A 21,681-nucleotide genomic window follows, 5' to 3' on the forward strand; every position below is an offset into this window, starting at 1 on the left:
TGGACAAACTTTAAAATGAAAGCCACATAAATATTACTTTCGTAAGTGGTACCAAGAGCCTCAGTTAATCTTCCTACGATAAGTGACAAAAGGTAAAGGAGGTCTTGCACCAGGTCTCAATTTACTAATCAATTATAGTAACACTCTGCACAGACTCCAAACCCAAAAAATAACAACCAACAAAACCTAACATAATCTCCTTTTTTTATTTTCTTCTTTTATCTTATATCACAACTGTAGACCATGACAAATTAAATAGAAAATCGCTATATTCTTTTCTTGGGCTGCAGCCATGTTTTCTCCCCCTCTGATTCTAGTGCAGCTGAGCCAGGAAGTTAAGGCGGAGGGGGCTTGGTTTAGGCTACATAATTTACGTCTACCCAGTAAGAGTAGCCAATTTGTTGGAAGGAATCTCCTAGTTACCAATTGTATAAAATAAAAGCGCTAACAGTCCCAGCTATGGAACATACATAGCATTAGCAATAGTACATACATAGAACCTGCCATAATACCAATTAGTGTTTACGTAGCTAATTGGGGCTCGTTTAAAGCTTTACAGGGAAAGGCACTCAAGTTTTCCTAGACACCTATGTGGAGGCATTTAGAGGACACTATTACTGTCTTCATGCCACTAAGGGGACAAAATTACTGTGTAGGGCACACAATAGAAAGATTCATGTGTGGAAAACCTTCTGGGGCACTGTATAAAACTAATACTTTTGGAGTAACTATAGTTAAGACACTATTATTTCTGGAGTGGAGTACAGTATTTGGGGGAGTACTTTACAACATAGCAAGTACAGGAATGTGGGCATCTGGGGCAGCTACAGGCAGGGTGATAGGTAAAGGAGTGGAAAGTACTTTTAAAGGGGAGGCAGGGTCTGAAGTGTGAGGAGAGGGTGTAGAATAGTAAAAGAGGGAGCTGGAAAAGCAAGGTGCTAAAGATGTCTACTCCGCAAACTCTGCAGAGATTTGTCATGGTCAGGAGAAGTTATCATGGCAGCCTGGGCCTGATGAAGAAGAAAAGATGGAAAGTTAACTTCTCCAATTAGAGGAGATGTCAACTTGAGTCACTGGATTGAATTGTATTCTAGTACATTAGCCTATGTGCTAAGAGTAAATAGAATTTTTTTTCGGTCTCCTCTAAGTAGGCCCTAACAACGTTCAATTTGACAAGCTGCGGATAGCCATCATCAACAAGTTCTTGTGGAGGGTTCCATGGTGTAATGGTTAGCACTCTGGACTCTGAATCCAGCGATCCGAGTTCAAATCTCGGTGGGACCTATCTTTTTGAATTCTTGTGTACTCTTACTTTCGTTAAATTGCTTGTTTTTACACAATACTCCACTCTTCATTGCGATTAGATTTCTATTGAGGTGCAAGCTATTGTATTTCACAATGAAAAAAAGACATAGCTATTTGCTTCGCATGTAACCAGCTCACAGAATACTGAAAATTGGAACGACAAGACGTGAAGTTAGAATCAGTATAGGAGACTCATATGCTCCCAGGAGCCAAGGTGCCAAGCATAAGCTTGACAATGCCTCCCCGTTTTATTAAAGGGTAAACAGAGATAGACAACGCTGTGAACAGGATTTGAACCTGTGCAGGGAAACCCCATTGGATTTCAAGTCCAACACCTTAACCACTCGGCCATCACAGCACATTTGTTCCAAAGATGCTGTCATGCTTGCTTCTAGCATGCTGATTGGTGAGTGGACAATCACCCTACCCCTATACAGACACTAGCCTTCAAGGAGCAAAAACCCCTTTCCTTGTGCAAGACCACACCGTTTTTTGCATTGGACAGTCAATATCTAGAGATTGGACAAACTTTAAAATGAAAGCCACATAAATATTACTTTCGTAAGTGGTACCAAGAGCCTCAGTTAATCTTCCTACGATAAGTGACAAAAGGTAAAGGAGGTCTTGCACCAGGTCTCAATTTACTAATCAATTAAAGTAACACTCAGCACAGACTCCAAACCCAAAAAATAACAACCAACAAAACCTAACATAATCTCCTTTTTTTATTTTCTTCTTTTATCTTATATCACAACTGTAGACCATGACAAATTAAATAGAAAATCGCTATATTCTTTTCTTGGGCTGCAGCCATGTTTTCTCCCCCTCTGATTCTAGTGCAGCTGAGCCAGGAAGTTAAGGCGGAGGGGGCTTGGTTTAGGCTACATAATTTACGTCTACCCAGTAAGAGTAGCCAATTTGTTGGAAGAAATCTCCTAGTTACCAATTGTATAAAATAAAAGCGCTAACAGTCCCAGCTATGGAACATACATAGCATTAGCAATAGTACATACATAGAACCTGCCATAATACCAATTAGTGTTTACGTAGCTAATTGGGGCTCGTTTAAAGCTTTACAGGGAAAGGCACTCAAGTTTTCCTAGACACCTATGTGGAGGCATTTAGATGACACTATTACTGTCTTCATGCCACTAAGGGGACAAAATTACTGTGTAGGGCACACAATAGAAAGATTCATGTGTGGAAAACCTTCTGGGGCACTGTATAAAACTAATACTTTTGGAGTAACTATAGTTAAGACACTATTATTTCTGGAGTGGAGTACAGTATTTGGGGGAGTACTTTACAACATAGCAAGTACAGGAATGTGGGCATCTGGGGCAGCTACAGGCAGGGTGATAGGTAAAGGAGTGGAAAGTACTTTTAAAGGGGAGGCAGGGTCTGAAGTGTGAGGAGAGGGTGTAGAATAGTAAAAGAGGGAGCTGGAAAAGCAAGGTGCTAAAGATGTCTACTCCGCAAACTCTGCAGAGATTTGTCATGGTTTGGAGACGTTATCATGGCAGCCTGGGCCTGATGAAGAAGAAAAGATGGAAAGTTAACTTCTCCAATTAGAGGAGATGTCAACTTGAGTCACTGGATTGAATTGTATTCTAGTACATTAGCCTATGTGCTAAGAGAAAATAGAATTTTTTTTCGGTCTCCTCTAAGTAGGCCCTAACAACGTTCAATTTGACAAGCTGCGGATAGCCATCATCAACAAGTTCTTGTGGAGGGTTCCATGGTGTAATGGTTAGCACTCTGGACTCTGAATCCAGCGATCCGAGTTCAAATCTCGGTGGGACCTATCTTTTTGAATTCTTGTGTTCTCTTACTTTCGTTAAATTGCTTGTTTTTACACAATACTCCACTCTTCATTGCGATTAGATTTCTATTGAGGTGCAAGCTATTGTATTTCACAATGAAAAAAAGACATAGCTATTTGCTTCGCATGTAACCAGCTCACAGAATACTGAAAATTGGAACGACAAGACGTGAAGTTAGAATCAGTATAGGAGACTCATATGCTCCCAGGAGCCAAGGTGCCAAGCATAAGCTTGACAATGCCTCCCCGTTTTATTAAAGGGTAAACAGAGATAGACAACACTGTGAACAGGATTTGAACCTGTGCGGGGAAACCCCATTGGATTTCAAGTCCAACGCCTTAACCACTCAGCCATCACAGCACATTTGTTCCAAAGATGCTGTCATGCTTGCTTCTAGCATGCTGATTGGTGAGTGGACAATCACCCTACCCCTATACAGACACTAGCCTTCAAGGAGCAAAAACCCCTTTCCTTGTGCAAGACCACACCGTTTTTTGCATTGGACAGTCAATATCTAGAGATTGGACAAACTTTAAAATGAAAGCCACATAAATATTACTTTCGTAAGTGGTACCAAGAGCCTCAGTTAATCTTCCTACGATAAGTGACAAAAGGTAAAGGAGGTCTTGCACCAGGTCTCAATTTACTAATCAATTAAAGTAACACTCAGCACAGACTCCAAACCCAAAAAATAACAACCAACAAAACCTAACATAATCTCCTTTTTTTATTTTCTTCTTTTATCTTATATCACAACTGTAGACCATGACAAATTAAATAGAAAATCGCTATATTCTTTTCTTGAGCTGCAGCCATGTTTTCTCCCCCTCTGATTCTAGTGCAGCTGAGCCAGGAAGTTAAGGCGGAGGGGGCTTGGTTTAGGCTACATAATTTACGTCTACCCAGTAAGAGTAGCCAATTTGTTGGAAGGAATCTCCTAGTTACCAATTGTATAAAATAAAAGCGCTAACAGTCCCAGCTATGGAACATACATAGCATTAGCAATAGTACATACATAGAACCTGCCATAATACCAATTAGTGTTTACGTAGCTAATTGGGGCTCGTTTAAAGCTTTACAGGGAAAGGCACTCAAGTTTTCCTAGACACCTATGTGGAGGCATTTAGAGGACACTATTACTGTCTTCATGCCACTAAGGGGACAAAATTACTGTGTAGGGCACACAATGGAAAGATTCATGTGTGGAAAACCTTCTGGGGCACTGTATAAAACTAATACTTTTGGAGTAACTATAGTTAAGACACTATTATTTCTGGAGTGGAGTACAGTATTTGGGGGAGTACTTTACAACATAGCAAGTACAGGAATGTTGGCATCTGGGGCAGCTACAGGCAGGGTGATAGGTAAAGGAGTGGAAAGTACTTTTAAAGGGGAGGCAGGGTCTGAAGTGTGAGGAGAGGGTGTAGAATAGTAAAAGAGGGAGCTGGAAAAGCAAGGTGCTAAAGATGTCTACTCCGCAAACTCTGCAGAGATTTGTCATGGTTTGGAGAAGTTATCATGGCAGCCTGGGCCTGATGAAGAAGAAAAGATGGAAAGTTAACTTCTCCAATTAGAGGAGATGTCAACTTGAGTCACTGGATTGAATTGTATTCTAGTACATTAGCCTATGTGCTAAGAGTAAATAGAATTTTTTTTCGGTCTCCTCTAAGTAGGCCCTAACAACGTTCAATTTGACAAGCTGTGGATAGCCATCATCACCAAGTTCTTGTGGAGGGTTCCATGGTGTAATGGTTAGCACTCTGGACTCTGAATCCAGCGATCCGAGTTCAAATCTCGGTGGGACCTATCTTTTTGAATTCTTGTGTTCTCTTACTTTCGTTAAATTGCTTGTTTTTACACAATACTCCACTCTTCATTGTGGCAAAACCATCATTCTAAAATATAACTTTTAATAATAATATATAAAATAGTCAATACATCCCTCTAATATAATTTGATAATAAATGATAAAGCGAAAAAGGAAAATAAATCAAAAACTAGGGTCAGGTTGGTGTTAGCAATAGATTAGTAGATGTTAGTAGAACCTACTAAGGGGTTATAGCCCTACTTCTGGCCCTAGTGTAGTGGCCCTGCCTAATTACGGAATAGCCGCCCCGATAGGGGCGATCCCGTTGCTCGTGCCTCCTATTGTCCCTGGTAGGCCCTATCGTGGGGTGATTACCTGTATAATGGGGGACCCTATAGGATGACCTGGGCTAATCTACACACAGAAAATAAATTATTATTGTAAAACATATATATACCCAAGATGGGTGATGAACAACCTAAGTGTCAAGTTGATATGAGAGAAAATAATAAATAATAAGAGTGAAATGTCCAATTGTCCCTACGCGTTTCGCCTGGTTGGTGTCAGGCTCATCAGGGGACATATTTGACAAGGAGTACCTATCACCAAGAAGTCTTACAAATATTAATACATATATATAAATTTCTTTTCTTTTTATTTTTCCTTTAGAGATACACGAACAAATATCCGAATCTAGAATCAGATAGACCAAAAGTTAGGAATAGTAGTGATCAATCAATTCAATGAGATTATCAAACTACTTGTGGGTAGGCCAATAGCTAGAGATAATGAAGTTACTGATCAATCAATTCAATAAGATTATCATAAAACTGATTATTAACAGCAGGTAGTCAGTAAAGGAGTGTGAATAGGAGTTTTCAATAATGATAGTGATAGAAAAAACACCCAAAATATTCACACATCTCACGCTTAACGATATAGCCAGACTGGGATAAACCAAATCATATATCTAGGTATCAAATCCTCAGTCAAACCCAATAAGAACTATGCCTATAAATTATAGCCCCATCACAACATTAGGACATCGTGCCTCTGACAGATGTCAAATAGGACACATAAATACATTTGTCAATTATAGCAACATGATGTTAGCTATATAATCGGCTCAAATGATGGCAGCCGATATGTATCAAGGTTACAAACATAAAGCATCACCAATCGCTATGTGATATCAAGCAGTAGCGGATAGGATCCGCCGATAATACTTGCATGCCCTTATGTGACTTAGATAGATAAGTGGTGGTGTCCGTAGATGTTGATACCAGTATTGACAACGAGGTGACCCAGAGTGGTGGCGTCCGGCAGATGAGCGGCGAGGTTATGCCGCCGTGTCCGCTTTTTAAAGCCATGACTTCCGGGTATCGGATCATGTGACTAGCTCACCTGATCATGATGTCAGAGAGCGTCCGACGTCACAAGGGCATTAGCCCCTTGAAGGGTAGACCCATAGTCTCTGGGATTGAGAGTCTTACCCATCATGCTGGTATATATATTGATAAAATCTTACGTCCCTTTGTATCCACACTTCCCTCCTATCTACGGGATACGACTGATTTACTGCAAAGAGTTGAGGGTGTTACTATAGAACATGATAGCTGGTTTGCTTCTATAGATGTTGAAGCGCTATACACCTCTATCCCTCATGACAAGGGCTTATCAGCAGTTAAATACTTCCTGGATTCCAGATCTGTGGACTTACACCAACATAATTTATTTACCCTTCAGCTGGTTAATTTCATTCTGACACACAACTACTTTATTTTTGAGGACCGTTTCTACCACCAGCTCAGGGGTACTGCGATGGGTAGCCCTTGTGCACCGACGTATGCCAACTTACTCCTGGGCTGGTGGGAGGATACAGTTGTGTTCACCGAATCTATGATATCTTGGACCAGATACATCACACTCTGGTCCAGATTCATAGACGATATCTTTCTTCTATGGTCTGGGACAGCTAGTGAATTTCAGCAATTTATGGATACACTAAACTCCAACCATATTGGATTGTTCTTTACTTGTGAAATACATCATAATACCATCAACTTTTTGGATGTATGTCTAGAAAGAGACGAGTACAACTGTATCAAGACGACCCTGTTTAGAAAAAAGACCTCTACCAATAGTCTTTTACGATGGGAGAGTTACCATCCCATCCCCCTGAAAAGGGGTATCCCGAAGGGTCAGTTCTTGAGAGTTCGTAGAAATTGTTCAGACAATAAGAGTTTCAAACATGAAGCATCCAAACTCTTTGACCGGTTTAAACAGAGGGGTTATCCCAGTGCATGTCTATATCAAGCATGGGATTGGGCTGAATCAAGGGATCGTACTGCTTTGTTACGTCCAAAAATTAAAACAACAAGTCCACAAGACCCAATAAGAATTGTGGGTACCTTTGATTCAGAATCCCAGCAGGTTCGGGACATTCTGAACCGCTATTGGTCTCTGTTAAAGACAGATCCTGATTTAACAAAAGTGGTGTCTGAAAATCCAGCTATAACCTATAGACGTGGGCGCAATGTTGGCGACACGTTAGTCCACAGTCACTTTGAGCCCCCAGACAAGAACACTTGGTTGTCTAATAGACAGACGGGCACATACAAGTGTGGCAAATGTAAAGCCTGTACGTATATAGCCGTGGGTAACACCTTCTCCAACAGTATGGGAAATCGAACCTTTTATGCCCGCTGTTTTGCCAATTGTAATACCTCTGGGGTTATATACATGGCTCAATGTGACTGTGGACTGAAGTATATAGGCAAGACCAAAAGGATTTTCAAAAAACGTATCCTAGAACACATCGGGGATATCCGTAATAAACGGGATAAACCCGTTTCAAGACATATATGGAGTAGACATGCAGGATCTGACAAAACTTTACATTTCTCTATGATAGAGGTAATTAAAATGTCTAAAAGAGGTGGTGACTTGGATAGATTGTTAAAACAAAAAGAATCAAGGTGGATCTTTAGGCTAAATACTGTCATACCAATTGGTCTAAATGAATCAATAGATTTTGCGTGTTTTATTTAAGTCGTCCTATCTATCTTATAGGATCATCATATCCTTTATATCATAATAAATTTTGAAATAGGGGGGACTAATCTTTTTATATAATCACCCCAAAACTATATATTTTATGTCAATCACCCTATAATTATTCTATCAAAATGGGATATTATTATTAATTTATCAGCCTAAAATATTATTACCTGATAATTATGAATGGACTACTGTCATATGATATTACATCTATGTGGTTGTCATTGACATCTACTTACTCATTTCTCAGTATATCCATATGGTTAGGAATAACACTTGATGCCACCCATATACTAGTTTTACACATTGAGCATCCTCTATGTATCGATAAATAACTATTAGATTTTACTAGGGGCCCTATCTAATAAGCATGTGACCGGCTGTATAAGATAAATCGCATGATCGATAAAGCGGTCACTACGGTGCAGACCTTGTTACACGCTATTGTTTTGATCATGTACCAGCATGTGACGTTATACGTCACCTGACATCGCGATCACATGGGACCCCCTGTCACCGTATACCCGGAAGTAACAACAGACGCATAGAGGTCAATTGATGCACCTGACGTCAGACGTTATTCCTCCCATGCTCCACTGAGAGCTGGGTGCTTGCGTCTGACGTCGGACGCTCTCTGACATCATGATCAGGTGAGCTAGTCACATGATCCGATACCCGGAAGTCATGGCTTTAAAAAGCGGACACGGCGGCATAACCTCGCCGCTCATCTGCCGGACGCCACCACTCTGGGTCACCTCGTTGTCAATACTGGTATCAACATCTACGGACACCACCACTTATCTATCTAAGTCACATAAGGGCATGCAAGTATTATCGGCGGATCCTATCCGCTACTGCTTGATATCACATAGCGATTGGTGATGCTTTATGTTTGTAACCTTGATACATATCGGCTGCCATCATTTGAGCCGATTATATAGCTAACATCATGTTGCTATAATTGACAAATGTATTTATGTGTCCTATTTGACATCTGTCAGAGGCACGATGTCCTAATGTTGTGATGGGGCTATAATTTATAGGCATAGTTCTTATTGGGTTTGACTGAGGATTTGATACCTAGATATATGATTTGGTTTATCCCAGTCTGGCTATATCGTTAAGCGTGAGATGTGTGAATATTTTGGGTGTTTTTTCTATCACTATCATTATTGAAAACTCCTATTCACACTCCTTTACTGACTACCTGCTGTTAATAATCAGTTTTATGATAATCTTATTGAATTGATTGATCAGTAACTTCATTATCTCTAGCTATTGGCCTACCCACAAGTAGTTTGATAATCTCATTGAATTGATTGATCACTACTATTCCTAACTTTTGGTCTATCTGATTCTAGATTCGGATATTTGTTCGTGTATCTCTAAAGGAAAAATAAAAAGAAAAGAAATTTATATATATGTATTAATATTTGTAAGACTTCTTGGTGATAGGTACTCCTTGTCAAATATGTCCCCTGATGAGCCTGACACCAACCAGGCGAAACGCGTAGGGACAATTGGACATTTCACTCTTATTATTTATTATTTTCTCTCCTATCAACTTGACACTTAGGTTGTTCATCACCCATCTTGGGTATATATATGTTTTACAATAATAATTTATTTTCTGTGTGTAGATTAGCCCAGGTCATCCTATAGGGTCCCCCATTATACAGGTAATCACCCCACGATAGGGCCTACCAGGGACAATAGGAGGCACGAGCAACGGGATCGCCCCTATCGGGGCGGCTATTCCGTAATTAGGCAGGGCCACTACACTAGGGCCAGAAGTAGGGCTATAACCCCTTAGTAGGTTCTACTAACATCTACTAATCTATTGCTAACACCAACCTGACCCTAGTTTTTGATTTATTTTCCTTTTTCGCTTTATCATTTATTATCAAATTATATTAGAGGGATGTATTGACTATTTTATATATTATTATTAAAAGTTATATTTTAGAATGATGGTTTTGCTGTGAACTCTCAAGTTGACAACCGATTTCTACTATAGAATCCCATGAACAGGATTATGTTCAAACCTGTGAATACACTCTTCATTGTGATTAGATTTCTATCGAGGTGCAAGCTATTGTATTTCACAATGAAAAAAAGACATAGCTATTTGCTTTGCATGTAACCAGCTCACAGAATACTGAAAATTGGAACAACAAGACGTGAAGTTAGAATCAGTATAGGAGACTCATATGCTCCCAGGAGCCAAGGTGCCAAGCATAAGCTTGACAATGCCTCCCCGATTTATTAAAGGGTAAACAGAGGTAGACAACGCTGTGAACAGGATTTCAACTTGTGGAGGGAAACCCCATTGGATTTCAAGTCCAACACCTTAACCACTCAGCCATCACAGCACATTTGTTCAAAAGATGCTGTCATGCTTGCTTCTAGCATGCTGATTGGTGAGTGGACAATCACCCTACCCCTATACAGACACTAGCCTTCAAGGAGCAAAAACCCCTTTCCTTGTGCAAGACCACACCGTTTTTTGCATTGGACAGTCAATATCTAGAGATTGGACAAACTTTAAAATTAAAGACACATAAATATTACTTTCGTAAGTGGTACCAAGAGCCTCAGTTAATCTTCCTACGATAAGTGACAAAAGGTAAAGGAGGTCTTGCACCAGGTCTCAATTTACTAATCAATTAAAGTAACACTCAGCACAGACTCCAAACCCAAAAAAGAACAACCAACAAAACCTAACATAATCTCCTTTTTTTATTTTCTTCTTTTATCTTATATCACAACTGTAGACCATGACAAATTAAATAGAAAATTGCTATATTCTTTTCTTGGGCTGCAGCCATGTTTTCTCCCCCTCTGATTCTAGTGCAGCTGAGCCAGGAAGTTAAGGCGGAGGGGGCTTGGTTTAGGCTACATAATTTACGTCTACCCAGTAAGAGTAGCCAATTTGTTGGAAGGAATCTCCTAGTTACCAATTGTATAAAATAAAAGCGCTAACAGTCCCAGCTATGGAACATACATAGCATTAGCAATAGTACATACATAGAACCTGCCATAATACCAATTAGTGTTTACGTAGCTAATTGGGGCTCGTTTAAAGCTTTACAGGGAAAGGCACTCAAGTTTTCCTAGACACCTATGTGGAGGCATTTAGAGGACACTATTACTGTCTTCATGCCACTAAGGGGACAAAATTACTGTGTAGGGCACACAATGGAAAGATTCATGTGTGGAAAACCTTCTGGGGCACTGTATAAAACTAATACTTTTGGAGTAACTATAGTTAAGACACTATTATTTCTGGAGTGGAGTACAGTATTTGGGGGAGTACTTTACAACATAGCAAGTACAGGAATGTGGGCATCTGGGGCAGCTACAGGCATGGTGATAGGTAAAGTAGTGGAAAGTACTTTTAAAGGGGAGGCAGGGTCTGAAGTGTGAGGAGAGGGTGTAGAATAGTAAAAGAGGGAGCTGGAAAAGCAAGGTGCTAAAGATGTCTACTCTGCAAACTCTGCAGAGATTTGTCATGGTCAGGAGAACTTATCATGGCAGCCTGGGCCTGATGAAGAAGAAAAGATGGAAAGTTAACTTCTCCAATTAAGAGGAGATGTCAACTTGAGTCACTGGATTGAATTGTACTCTAGTACATTAGCCTATGTGCTAAGAGTAAATATAATTTTTTTCGGTCTCCTCTAAGTAGGCCCTAACAACGTTCAATTTGACAAGCTGTGGATAGCCATCATCAACAAGTTCTTGTGGAGGGTTCCATGGTGTAATGGTTAGCACTCTGGACTCTGAATCCAGCGATCCGAGTTCAAATCTCAGTAGGACCTATCTTTTTGAATTCTTGTGTTCTCTTACTTTCGTTAAATTGCACTCTTCATAGCAATTAGATTTCTATCGAGGTGCAAGCTATTGTATTTCACAATGAAAAAAAGACATAGCTATTTGCTTCGCATGTAACCAGCTCACAGAATACTGAAAATTGGAACGACAAGACATGAAGATAGAATCATTATCAGAGACTCATATGCTCCCAGGAGCCAAGCATAAGCTTGACAATACCCTACACCCCCCCCTCCTCCCGGTTTTATTAAAGAGTAGCCAGAGATAAACATCACTGTGAACAGGATTTGAACCTGTGCAGGAAAACCCCATTGGATTTCAACTTCATCTTAACCACTCGGCCATCACAGCACATTTATTCCAAAGATGCTGTCACGGTTGCTTCTAGCATCCTGATTGGTGAGTGGACAATTGTAGTGTCCCACTAGGTTAAGGTGGGCACTACACAAGGGTTAATATGTCTATTTCATTAATGTGATGTGTTTATGTTCATTTCCCTGTGTTATCTGGGTGTCAGGCCTGTTAGGGTGTAGTTTAGCCTCCTAGACGTTAGAGGGAGCTAGAGAGCCCTGAGGATATATAGGTAGGCTTAGACAGGGAAGTGGCAGTTCAGTCCAGGTGGCTAGAAGTGTAACCTAGTCAGCCTGAAGTTCCTGATCTAAGATTAGCTCAGAAGAGTCACCCCAGTAGAAGAATTTGCCTCCTGGGAGAAGCCTGCAGTTACCCTCAAACCAAGCAGAGACACTGCAACCAGTTAAGAAAAGTAAGCTAATGGGCAGAGGGACTATAAAGTTAGAGCAAGGATTAATATGAGAGGAAGAATAATTACCAAGGATTAAAGCCAGCATTTAGGCATACAGGCCTTGGGATAGAAAGCCAGACAGAAGTGAGAAGGTACAGCCTAGTCTGAGCGTGTGTATTGCTATTACCCTTCAAGTATCTTGCAAGATAATACCTGCCAATACTGAAATAAGCCTGCTTGTGAAGCATATGATATAAGGGACTGCATTACCATCTTGATGTACAAAGTTGGACTGTTATAAGTAAAGCAACTTTTGGTTCACCATATCATCTGTGTACCTCACTTATTGCTACTGGAAACCGGTGTGCCACCGTTACAGGCACTGGCATCACGATCCTTAAAGGGACCTTGCTCCAGGCACTTAAAACACCTGCAACATCCAGGGCACCTCATCCACCATCAGGCCTGGTCCCTACATACAGAGTGTGCCCCAGAGGAACTTTGTGTCAGCCTCTCCTTCACTGTCGCATGCCTGCCCAGAGTTCGCCTATGAACAGTGAGTAACCCTCGATTGCCCATAACCGTGACCTCACTTCGCAATACCCTTCAGGTCTGGCGTGCTGTATAAATTGGCGTCACGAACAGGATCCGATCATTTCTGCGCCATTGTGGAATATAAAAACTGTGTGCCATTATCTACCTAAAAAGTCACTAAGCCCTACTTGTTTATTTAAAAAAATTGCTGGGCCAAAGGACTGTAATAATTGCGGTGTGAAGATTATATTATTGCATGGACTGTTTGCCGTTTATTTAAGCCACTGCTTGCTGTCAGTGAATAGACAGCGTTTTGCTCAAAGATGGCCACTTAACCTGACCGGATTAAAAGTGTGCCTCGTTGTGCCCGTTTGGTGCGAAAAAGGACAAGGTGAAGTTACCGCCCAGCCTGCAAGGAGGAAAAAACGCTGCCCTGTCTGGAAAAAGTACCGCCTACCTGAATCCCGGAGCTGCAAGAGGCCGCGCCTACCTTCTGACGCTGAGCGTGGGACTCCCGTCTGACGTAGCCACGCATCTTGCGAGACTTGGAGCGAGCACCGCCGGAGTAAGTACTAACTTTATCCTTCACCGGCCCCCTTCTGATTACTATAGCGGCCCCGACCCCTGCCAGGGTATCGGAGAGGGTCCTCCCCTAGTGACAAGAGACTTGATCTTAAAAAAAAAAAACTGACATTTTAGCTCCGGTCCTATCCGCTGTCATTTAAAGGGCCATACCCATCTAGTTACACTATGTCCGCACCTGAAGGAGCAGGGCAGGCGGCCCCAGATGTGCCTTCTGAAGTGCCCGCAACTGACAATAGGGAACCTGCCGCCGCGGCAGCATCAAGCCTGATGCCATTGACCATGCCGTATTATTTTGGGGCCCCCTGGTTTCCACGATATTCAGGGGAAGCCCACAAGTTAAAGGACTTTAGAGACCAGATACTAGCCTTATTCCGGCTCTACCCTATATCTGCGGAACAACAAATGGAGATCCTCCTAGCCCAGTTAGAAGGGGCCGCCCGCAGGGAAGTCATGTCATGGCTCCGTTCTGAAAAGAGTAGCCTGGAGCAAATTTTTGATCGCCTTGGCACCACATTTGAGGTCAGAACGGTGTCCGAAGTTAAAATGCGATTCTTCAGCAGGAAGCAGCAGCCTAGGGAGTCGATTCGCTATTTTGCTCTGTCCTTACAAGAGACCCTGAGGGCTGTGGTCCAGGTGGACCCCAAGGAAGCTGAGGACCAGGACAGGACTCTTAGAGAACAGTTCATTGCGGGTATAAGTACTGAGCATTTAAAGGGCCAGCTGAGGATGGTGTCAGCTCAACACCCCAATTGTGCATTTTTGGACTTTAAAGAGCTGGCCATCAGCATTCTAGGCCAGAACCTGGCAGCAGGGCCAGCAGCCTCGCCTGAACCTCAGTTTTGTCAACCAAAAACTGTCAATGTGGGGCCGGCTGGAGTCAGTCAAGCCACTCAGGCTCCAGTAACAGATGTAGTGGCAGCACTAATGGAGCAAGTGAACCATCTCACTCTGAGCTTAGAGAAAGTATGTAAGAAGATAGAGGAGTGGGAGAAACCATTGTTGTTAGAAGATGAAGGCCCTTTTCTTCCAAGGCTCCCACCTGCATATAGGGATGTATACCCAAAAGAACCTGATGGACGACCGAGTTATCGGTCTAGAAATCAAAAGCAGCCTGTTTGCCACTATTGTAAAAAATATGGACATACTGAATCAATGTGCTGGCAATTAAACGGGCAACCCCTGAGGCAGAGGACCGCCCCTCGGGAGGTAGAACAGTAGGTCCAAAGGATCCAAGCTGGATGCCTAAATACGTGGGATCCCATCCAAAAATTAAAATATGTATCAACGGGATACCCTGTGAAGCCCTGCTGGATACGGGGTCACAGGTCACCACCATCCAACGACCTGCCTTTGACAAGTTCTGGGATCCAAGTCTCCTCACCCAGCCACAGAGTCCTGGCTAGATATCATTGCCAGCAACGGTAAGCCAGTGAAAGTCCATGGGTACTGGGAACCTACTCTTCAGGTGGGAGAGGCCACCTTTCCACAGCAAGGTGTGATTGTGGTACAAGCAGGAGATAAAGGAGGACTCGCTGTGATCCTAGGGACTAATGTCCTTAAAAACTGTTACTCCGAAGTGCTTGAAGCATTGAACCAAACTATATCCTCAGCCTCGCCTGCTTCTAGAAGAGTCATTCAAAAGACTATCAGCGTACTGTGCGCTCAACAAAGGTTCGCCAACAAAAAAGGGGAAATTTGTACTGTCCAGGTCCGGGACAACCGGCCGGTAATCCTGCCTCCGAATTCCCAGATCATCCTGTGGTGCCGTGCAGTGTTAGGGATCCAGGGCCAGGACTATCAAGCCCTAGTGGAACCTATCCAGATTGAGAATCATCCCTTCGTACGGACAGCCAAGAGTCTGGTGACCGTGTCCCAAGGTAAAGTGCCTGTCCATTTAATTAATTTTGGTGATCACCCCGTTACTCTTTTTAAGCACTGCCCCGTTGCTCAGCTTTTCCAGGTGTCTTTCCAGGATGTGATCCGTCTGCCTGCCACGGAGGCGTTCCAGACCACACAGAGCAGCAGCGCCACTGCCAGCGCCCCGACAACATCCTGGTGGGAAGAGCTTCATGTGGGGAACGAATCCATCCCGAAGGAGCAAATAGAGGGAGTTCTGAAGCTAGCGAGGGAACATCACACGGCTTTCAGCAAGCACTCCACGGACTTTGGAGAGGTTAGTGTAATCCAACATACCATACCCACTGGCTCTCATCCTCCTATCAAGGAGAGACACAGACCCATACAACCTACTACTTATCATTCTGTGAAGGAGATGATACAAGAGATGAAAGACTCTAATATAATCCGGGACAGTCACAGTCCCTGGGCTGCGCCCCTAGTCCTTGTTCGAAAGAAAGATGGCAGTATAAGGTTCTGCGTGGATTACAGAAAGATCAATCAAATCACCCACAAAGATGCTTATCCATTACCACGCATTGAGGAGTCCTTGACTGCCCTGGGGTCATCAGCCTATTTCTCCACCCTGCACTTAACTAGTGGGTACTGGCAAGTACCTATGGCCCCAGAAGATCGAGAAAAGACCACTTTCACTACACCTATGGGCCTGTTTGAATTTAACTACACGCCGTTTGGATTGTGTAACGCTCCAGGGACATTCCAACGGCTGATGGAACGTTGTTTAGGCCATAGGAACTTTGAAACTGTATTGTTATATTTAGATGACGTTATTATATACTCCAAGACGTATGAGGACCACCTAAAACACCTGGCGGAAGTGTTCCAAGTCCTCACTAAATATGGCCTCAAAATCAAGCCATCCAAGTGCCACCTGTTGAAACCAGCAGTAAAATACCTAGGGCACGTTGTCAGTGCCGAAGGAGTACAGCCTGATCCTGATAAACTTGCTGCTGTCCGAAATTGGCCGACTCCTACCACCGTGAAAGAGGTGAGAAGCTTTCTCAGCTTTGCAGGGTATTATAGGCGTTTCATCCCGCATTTCGCACAAATTGCGGATCCAATCCAGGAACTCCTGAGGGGGCATCCAAAGAAGAGTCCAAAGACTCCTATTCCTGTTGAGCGGAACGAAGAACGGGAGATTGCCTTTCAGCTCCTAAAAACAAAGCTGACCGAACCCCCTGTCCTGGGTTACCCGGATTATCAGAAGCCGTTCCACCTCTACACAGATGCTAGTAAAAGAGGCCTGGGGGCCGTGTTGGCTCAAGTGCAAGATAACAAGGAGAGGGTAATTGCCTACGCCAGCAGATCCCTGAATGGAGCTGAGAAAAACGACCAGAACTACAGTTCCTTCAAGCTGGAGTTTGCCTTAGTGTGGGCTGTGACCGAAAAGTTCAAAGACTATCTCGCTGCCACACCATTTGTTGCCTTCACGGACAATAACCCCCTCGCGCATCTGAATACCGCCAAAGATGGGCCTCCCGGCTTGCCAACTGTGACTTCACTGTGAAATACCGGGCAGGCCGCTCCAATGAAAATGCTGATGCCCTGTCTCGGCTCCCCACTACAGAAGCCCCAGATGAACCAAGGGATGCCTGGGAAGAAGTGGGAATGCCGGCATTTTACAAAAAATTTGCTCAGCAAGATAATGTTCGCACTGAAAACCACTCCGCTGCGGATCCTTCCTCATCAGATATTCCTGAGTCCAGGGGCGACCAAGAAAGGTGGATTAAGCTCCAGTCCGAAAGTAGAGTCCTCGGTGAACTGCTCGACTTCCTTACCAGTGGGAGAACTCCTGAGAGAGTCCGCAGGAAGAGTGCAGACCCAGAACTAATGAGACTGTGGAGACATCGCCACCAACTCTTCCTTCAAAAAGGCCTGTTGCTCAGGAGGAGCCTGGATCCAGTGACCTGTGATAGGATATATCAGATCCTCATACCACGTCGAGATGCCAGTCTGGTGTTAGAAATGTATCACAACCAGTCCGGACACTTCGGCATGCAGAAGACTGAGGCCACCATTCGCAGAAGATTCTATTGGATTGGGATGAGAGAAGACATTGAGAGATGGTGCCGAGAATGCACTGCCTGTGCCGTGGGCCGAAGTGAACGCCATGACCAGAGGGCGCCTCTCCATCCCATTGTAAGTAAAACTCCTTTATAACTTGTTGCTATTGATCATGTGAAATTGGAGCCGAGTCGCTCAAGGTATACTTATGCCATGACCATTATTGATCACTTCACTAAGTTTGTCGTAGCAGTGCCTGTGAAAGACCTGACAGCTAAGACTACAGCAGAGGCATTCTGGAAGCATTTCCTCCTGCCCTACGGCTGCCCAGAGAGAATCCTCACCGACCAAGGGTCTGCGTTTGAGTCACATCTGTTCCAAGAGATGTGCCTGCTGCATAATTGCCAGAAAGTCCGGACCACCGCCTATCATCCGCAAGGTAACGGACTCTGTGAAAAGATGAATCAAACTCTCATTGAAATGCTGAGGGTAGTACCCCCAGAGACAAGGGGTAATTGGCCTACTCTGCTGCCACAACTCATGTATACCTATAACAACACAATTCACTGCTCCACCGGTTACACACCTTTCTATCTGATGTTCGGCCGTCAAGGGAGGTTGCCTGCTGATCACTCCCTAGATGTACAAGTGCCAGATGTTATTAACCCACTACCACAGACTGATTGGGTAGTGGAGCACCAAAGACGTCTCCTCAATGCCAAAGAGATCGTTCAGGAACGCATGGAGAATGCCCGGGAGCGACAGCAAAGAGACTATGACCTGGCTGCTCATGCAGAACCCTTAACTCTAGGAGACCTGGTGTGGTTGAAGAACAACCATCGAACCAGCAAATTGGACAGTAAGTGGGAGAGGATTCCCTATGTCATTTCTGCCATTCCTAACGCTGAGGCTCACATTTACCAAATCTCCAGAGAAGGTAAAGGCTCCCAAGTTGTACATAGAAATCGTTTAAAACCCTGTATAGAAGGAGAACCTGCAGCAGAGGACATTGAGCCAGAGTCCCCTGAGGCCGAGTTGCCAGCCCAACCTGCTGATCCTATGCAGGCTGTTGAGAACCTGATACATGACAAAAATCCACTCCATTGGTTTCTCACACCCTGGTTAAATCTGGTAGTACCAGCTCCTGTTCCAGCCAGTTCTCCATCCCAGGAGGAACCCACTTCAGCTCCGGCTATTTCTCCACCTCAGAATGACCTGCCCCAGCGTGTGCCTGAAAGAGCTCCAGAGTCTGTGGACTCCTCCAACCCTCCTGAACCAAGTCAGGAGGAATCTCCGCCAGTAAGAAGGTCCACGTGGTCTACCAAGGGGCACCCACCTGTGAGATTTGGGGACTACATTATGGGCCCAGGTAGCCCCTCACGGGAAACCCCTGTTTAACCCTCTACAAACCTCGGGTATGGACTCATTTTGTTCTTTGAGCCTCCAGGGACTTGTGTTATTTGCATTTTTCTATGGACTATCCTGGTATCCTTGATACGCTGCACCAGGTCATCGCCCCCTGTTCCCTTATATTATCCTGAGAGAAGAGAACGACGCCCCTTTTCACCGCACTTTCCAATGGAACTGTTTGGTATATTTATGCTGCTAACGTGGTGATTACTGTATATGCCTGTTCTCCATTTTGTCTTTCAGGCTGCAGTTTCCAGCTGGGCGGACCCCTTATATTGCGCCGAGGACGGGCAACGTCATAGCATGGGGGTATGTAGTGTCCCACTAGGTAAAGGTGGGCACTAGACAAGGGTTAATATGTCTATTTCATTAATGTGATGTGTTTATGTTCATTTCCCTGTGTTATCTGGGTGTCAGGCCTGTTAGGGTGTAGTTTAGTCTCCTAAACGTTAGAGGGAGCTAGAGAGCCCTGAGGATATATAGGTAGTCCCAGACAGGGAAGTGGCAGTTCAGTCCAGGTGGCTAGAAGTGTAACCTAGTCAGCCTGAAGTTCCTGATCTAAGATTAGCTCAGAAGAGTCACCCCAGTAGAAGAATTTGCCTCCTGGGAGAAGCCTGCAGTTACCCTCAAACCAAGCAGAGACACTGCAACCAGCTAAGATAAGTAAGCTAATGGGCAGAGGGACTATAAAGTAAGAGCAAGGATTAATATGAGAGGAAGAATAATTACCAAGGATTAAAGCCAGCATTTAGGCATACGGGCCTTGGGATAGAAAGCCAGACAGAAGTGAGAAGGTACAGCCTAGTCTGAGCGTGTGTATTGCTATTACCCTCCAAGTATCTTGCAAGATAATACCTGCCAATACTGAAATAAGCCTGCTTGTGAAGCATATGATATAAGGGACTGCATTACTATCTTGATGTACAAAGTTGGACTGTTATAAGTAAAGCAACGTTTGGTTCACCATATCATCTGTGTACCTCACTTATTGCTACTGGAAACAACTGTAGACCATGACAAATTAAATAGAAAATCGCTATATTCTTTTCTTGGGCTGCAGCCATGTTTTCTCCCCCTCTGATTCTAGTGCAGCTGAGCCAGGAAGTTAAGGCGGAGGGGGCTTGGTTTAGGCTACATAATTTACCTCTACCCAGTAAGAGTAGCCAATTTGTTGGAAGGAATCTCCTAGTTACCAATTATATAAAATAAAAGCGCTAACAGTCCCAGCTATGGAACATACATAGCATTAGCAATAATACATACATAGAACCAGCCATAATACTAATTAGTGTTTACGTAGCTAATTGGGGCTCGTTTAAAGCTTTACAGGGAAAGGCACTCAAGTTTTCCTAGACACCTATGTGGAGGCATTTAGAGGACACTATCAGTGATGGCCAGTTCACATTGTTCCCCCACGAACATATGCGGCTGCCATCTTTTTTCACAAGTCCGGCGAGGCACAGTTAAGCCCTTACTTGTGCCTGTGCGAGAGCCGGTCTAAAAAAAAGTGTGGTCAGCGGGAGCAGGCAGTTCCGAGATCAGCCACCGGGTGCCTTCATCGGGCTGTTCTCGGAACTTCCTGCTCCCGGTGACCGCATTTGCTTTCAGACCGGCTCACGGCATAGCCACGGGTAAGGGCTCACCTATGTCTCACTGGACTTATGAAAAAAGATGGCAGCCCGCATATGTTCGCGGGCGAACAATGCGAACTAACCATCACTGTACACTGTTACTGTCTTCATGCCACTAAGGGGACACAATTACTGTGTAGGGCACACAATGGAAAGATTCATGTGTGGAAAACCTTCTGGGGCACTGTGTAAAACTATTACTTTTGGAGTAACTATAGTTAAGACACTATTATTTCTGGAGTGGAGTACAGTATTTGGGGGAGTACTTTACAACATAGCAAGTACAGGAATGTGGGCATCTGGGGCAGCTACAGGCATGGTGATAGGTAAAGGAGTGAAAAGTAATGAAGTAATGAAAGAAGTAATAAGTACTATTTCTATTGGCCAAATATGACCACTTTAACTACTTTAAGCAGAAATTTATCAAACGCCATATTTGGATGTTGTAACGGTCACGTCCACACACACACAGGGGGAAGGGTAGTGACCACTGCGCTCCACCCTCACCCCTGGCCCTGCCTACTTGCCTCACGAGTCCTGATGACAGGGGACAACTGGACGGCAATCCCTAACTTAGGATATGTGCAGGGAAGACAGACAAGACAAAATACGGAACATGAACGGACCGGGTCAGAACCAAGAGAGCTACGCAGTACAACGGATTAAGCAAAGAATGGTCAGGAGAAGCCGGGGTCAAATACCAGGAGAGTAGCGAAGTACAAGAGGAGTCCTAAGAGAGTAGTCAGGTGGGAGCCGAGGTCACAATACCAGGATGTATGCGCAGTACAGGAGGAGCAGGCAGAGGATCGTCAGGGAACAGGATCAGGTAAATATTCAGTAGTCCAACAAATAGCCAGGAACCTAGAAATTAACAGGCAACCTGTAGCCAGCAGGCTGCCTGTATTTATAGTGGGGAGTGAGGGTCATGTGACGTGGCCAGCATCACATGACCGACAGACCAACCAGTCGAGCACCGAGTGATCAGCTCGGCGCTCAAGGCAGACTAGGAGCAGGGAGCCACCCAGCTAGTAA

At 43.8% G+C, this 21,681-nt stretch overlaps 7 non-coding genes and 1 pseudogene across 7 annotated transcripts; 5 read left to right on the top strand and 3 right to left on the bottom strand.

Annotated features, from left to right (window-relative positions):
• The first annotated feature begins 1,212 nt into the window (after positions 1 to 1,212).
• Positions 1,213 to 1,284, top strand: TRNAQ-CUG. The gene has a single exon. It is a non-coding gene; the product is annotated as a tRNA-Gln (tRNA).
• A 297-nt stretch (positions 1,285 to 1,581) lies between these two features.
• On the bottom strand, positions 1,582 to 1,663 carry TRNAS-UGA. The gene has a single exon. It is a non-coding gene; the product is annotated as a tRNA-Ser (tRNA).
• A 1,374-nt stretch (positions 1,664 to 3,037) lies between these two features.
• On the top strand, positions 3,038 to 3,109 carry TRNAQ-CUG. Its single transcript has one exon. It is a non-coding gene; the product is annotated as a tRNA-Gln (tRNA).
• A 297-nt stretch (positions 3,110 to 3,406) lies between these two features.
• TRNAS-UGA lies at positions 3,407 to 3,488 on the bottom strand. The gene has a single exon. It is a non-coding gene; the product is annotated as a tRNA-Ser (tRNA).
• Positions 3,489 to 4,862: 1,374 nt separating this feature from the next.
• On the top strand, positions 4,863 to 4,934 carry TRNAQ-CUG. The gene has a single exon. It is a non-coding gene; the product is annotated as a tRNA-Gln (tRNA).
• A 1,822-nt stretch (positions 4,935 to 6,756) lies between these two features.
• Positions 6,757 to 21,681, top strand: part of LOC120988921 — a 42,310-nt pseudogene continuing 27,385 nt past the window's right edge.
• On the bottom strand, positions 10,286 to 10,367 carry TRNAS-UGA. The gene has a single exon. It is a non-coding gene; the product is annotated as a tRNA-Ser (tRNA).
• TRNAQ-CUG lies at positions 11,742 to 11,813 on the top strand. The gene has a single exon. It is a non-coding gene; the product is annotated as a tRNA-Gln (tRNA).

The sequence above is a fragment of the Bufo bufo genome, chromosome 1 (genome assembly GCF_905171765.1).
Source record: "Bufo bufo chromosome 1, aBufBuf1.1, whole genome shotgun sequence".
Lineage (NCBI taxonomy): Eukaryota > Metazoa > Chordata > Amphibia > Anura > Bufonidae > Bufo > Bufo bufo.